The sequence below is a fragment of the Arachis ipaensis genome, chromosome B04 (assembly GCF_000816755.2).
Source record: "Arachis ipaensis cultivar K30076 chromosome B04, Araip1.1, whole genome shotgun sequence".
NCBI classification, from domain to species: domain Eukaryota; kingdom Viridiplantae; phylum Streptophyta; class Magnoliopsida; order Fabales; family Fabaceae; genus Arachis; species Arachis ipaensis.
In genome coordinates this window covers 16,372,350-16,375,775 of record NC_029788.2, presented here as the reverse complement: position 1 = coordinate 16,375,775, position 3,426 = coordinate 16,372,350, and the positions used below count along the sequence as shown (strand labels likewise).

The following is a 3,426-nucleotide window of genomic DNA, read 5'->3' as shown; positions in this document are numbered from 1 at the left end:
TAGAATTCAGAAGACACTAACATTGTATTACAAATCAAACAACAATTTAAATTAGTATCTGAACATATTAAACTAAAAAGCATGAAGATCCTCCACAACAACAATTTAAAGTAGTATCTTAAGTTCTTAACATATTAAACTAAAAAGCATGCAGATCCTCCGCAGCCTCATGATCGCTTCCACATTGGCTGAAAGCATCTTCAACTTCAGGCATAGAATCAACCAGAACATGAATCTGAACAAAATTGAAATCCTCTTAGTTATTGATATTTTTAAATACTAATAATTGAACAAATTATAAAAACTATACAACCAAACCTTATGCTCATTCATCTCAGCAGCAGCCTCAAAAACATTAATAATGGAGGCATCATCCCAAATTTGTTGATCAATATACACAGATCGATTCATCTCATAACCCACAGGCCTAGCATCAACCATGAATACAACTTTTTTGTGCAAAAGACTTGAAATGAGTTTCAATGGAACAACTTTGCAATAAGATCCCTAAAAACGAAAAAAAAAAAACAAAATAGTTAAAAAATAGCATAATAATAATTTATGTTTTCCTTAGGAATGTCAATAGATACAAACTAACTATATCTATATCTATATATCTATATACTAATTAAAACCACAACTGGATGACAACCTGATTCAACTCTGGGTGATTATCCAAAAAGCTCGAGCATCTTGTCTTTATTATTTGCACAACCTCACGATCTTTAAGAACAAATATATTATTGCTACAATCTTCAAGCAGAATCTTGAAAAACAGGAGAAAACAAGAAAATTTTGAGTTAACATTGAAATAATAATTAGTTACGAAAACAGAATAAAACTAAAGAACAAAACACCTTGGGACAGCATCAATGTATTGAAGCTGACATAGATCACATGATAAAATTTGTTTATTAGCTGACCCAAGAGAACCACATAAACAAGTTGAGAACCACCACTTATGATTCTTCAAAACAGATGATATAGTTCCCAGAATAAAAACGAAACCACCCTGCCAGCAAAGAAAAAATTATTACAGCATTTCAAATTTCAAATAATTTACAAAACTATCAATTACTAACTTTTCAGCGTATGATATAACAAGAATAACAAAAAAGAAAGAACTAAGAGATTTTGTCGCAAATGAGGAAAAAAAATGTACGTTCTCAGCATCAGAATAGCAGCGATTGGGTGAAATAAGATCAGTAATAATATCTTCAATAGTTTCTGATTGAATAGAATTATCACACACTACTTGAGTCTTGTAATCTTCTCCAGTTGCATACTGCAAATAGGCATCATAGATTGGTGGAAAAATGGGACCGTGAAGCCTTGCCTGGGATAATTTGGTTAGAATAAGTATCGAATGCATTGATTCAGAAAAAGAAAATTGCATGAACATGTTGTAACATAGGGTGAGAAATCATACATTTATATAATCATCGGTTGCAGCTGGTTCTGGATTATCACTAAAGACATTTACAATTTTAAAGGACCTGGAGTAATCTGGATCAACTGCAGAAAGAATTTCAACCTTGAAAACTTTCTCCTCTCCAACAACATCATCAAACATTTGTGGAGAATATAACCGACAGACCTTGGGAGTTTATTATAAAAGAATCAATAAACTTGAACACAAAAAAAATAATAATAAAGATTAAACGAGGTTCACTATGAAAGAGTTCATACTGCAAGCACACTAGGATCAACAGGAAATTCTTCTTCTATCCTGAGAAATGCTTTAGAACAGGTTTTTCCAAATAGTTTTGTTGCCGCATTATCAAGCAGAACAAACAAAACAGCACACCCAGCATGGTGAATCTATACCCGAATCCCATATCTAACACAATTAACAACCAAGAATGATAACTAAAACCAAGAAATCTGCTTAACAACACATAGAGTGGCGCATAACAAAGAACTAACCAAAAATCCAAAAGATTGATAATTAATCTATTCCATAATAGAGTAACATATGAACCTTACTTGACCATAACATGTTCAACACATGAACCACAAGCATCACAAAGGTAGAGATCATCATCCTCAACAACGGCATGACCATATACACATGAGTAGTACCACCAATCTGGTTCATTCATAACTTCCTTAATTGTCTCAATAACAAAGTAATGAGCATCCTATAAAATTTTAAAAATAATGATATACTATAGAATAATAAATAACAAACCAGATTACGAAACCCAACACACATGTATAAGAAATTCAAGTTTAAGTATTAAATGGAGAGTTTGCCAATCTAAAATAGTACCCCGTTATCTGCATGAAGATCTTGAATATTACTGATCTCTTTGGGATTGAAATAATCATCATCAACTTTAGAAACTAAGTATCCAAGGTCATTGGTCACAAGTCTTGAGAATCCATAACTGGCTACACTAAATCTACATACAAGATACAATAACTAATCTTCATAACACAAAATATATACATGAATACCAACAAAATAAGCATAGCAGGTTGTAGCTTTACAATATTTTTATCACAACTAACCTGCTTAGGAACTCAACAGACTCAGGAATATCAGGATTAATGAATAACCTAGAGACATTTATCACATTCTATAGAATTACTCCACCTGCATGCAAGAATCTTATTCTATTAGCCTCAAACCATATTTAAATTAAAAGGTCAAAAATAAGAAAAGTAAATATTAGAGTAAAAATTCGTTGAATATACCTGAAACTAACCTTCAATTGCTTTGATTTTAAAAGACTCGAGGACAATCAGCGGAGATCTTGGATATTTTTGTAAGTTATCATATTCCAACAGATCACAAGCATTTCCAAACGCATTGCATTCTACCTTTTTGCTGGAGAAATAAGTTTCAAAAGAGCAAAAAGATCTAACTATATATTTATTGTTATAAACATAAAGGCTGGAACAAAAAAAATTGAATGAATAAAAGATAACTACTGATATGGGAGAAAGTCAGAGACATATTACCCATCAGTAAAAACTTCTAGCACAACTGCTTTGATCAGCTTCCCATATGATGCTACATCTCTTTCTTTTCGAACACCAGTAATGATCCCAACAAAGTCTAATAATTAGATTGAAACATATACAAATTTGAATCAGAAACCACACTTTTTAAAACATAATACTATGATCCTAAAAGGGTAGAGCAAGAAACTTGTACAAACCAATGAGAAAATTGTGGTCCTTTGTCATTTGATCAATTTCATCTATTGACGTAAAACACAAACCCGAATGAGGTATCCTTGGAGATACCACAGAAACAACAGAGGTCTTTTATTGGAACAAAAGTCTGAACTGATGTTTGGTCACTCTGTTCAAACCAGTGTTTGGTACAACTGTAAAATGGGTCATCAAATACAGATCCCCTTCATTTAGAGACACAGTAAAATTTGATATAAGTTGATCTCTAATCGTTGCTTGGAT

The 3,426-nt window shown here is 32.0% G+C and overlaps 2 long non-coding RNA genes across 2 annotated transcripts; both read right to left on the bottom strand.

The window, feature by feature from the left end:
- On the bottom strand, positions 1–746 carry LOC110270544. Its single transcript, XR_002360176.1, has 3 exons — positions 653–746; positions 319–507; positions 1–235 (listed from the first exon to the last, which is right to left on the bottom strand). It is a non-coding gene; the product is annotated as an uncharacterized LOC110270544 (long non-coding RNA).
- Positions 2,968–3,426, bottom strand: LOC110270543. The gene is made up of 2 exons (XR_002360175.1): positions 3,168–3,426; positions 2,968–3,064 (listed from the first exon to the last, which is right to left on the bottom strand). It is a non-coding gene; the product is annotated as an uncharacterized LOC110270543 (long non-coding RNA).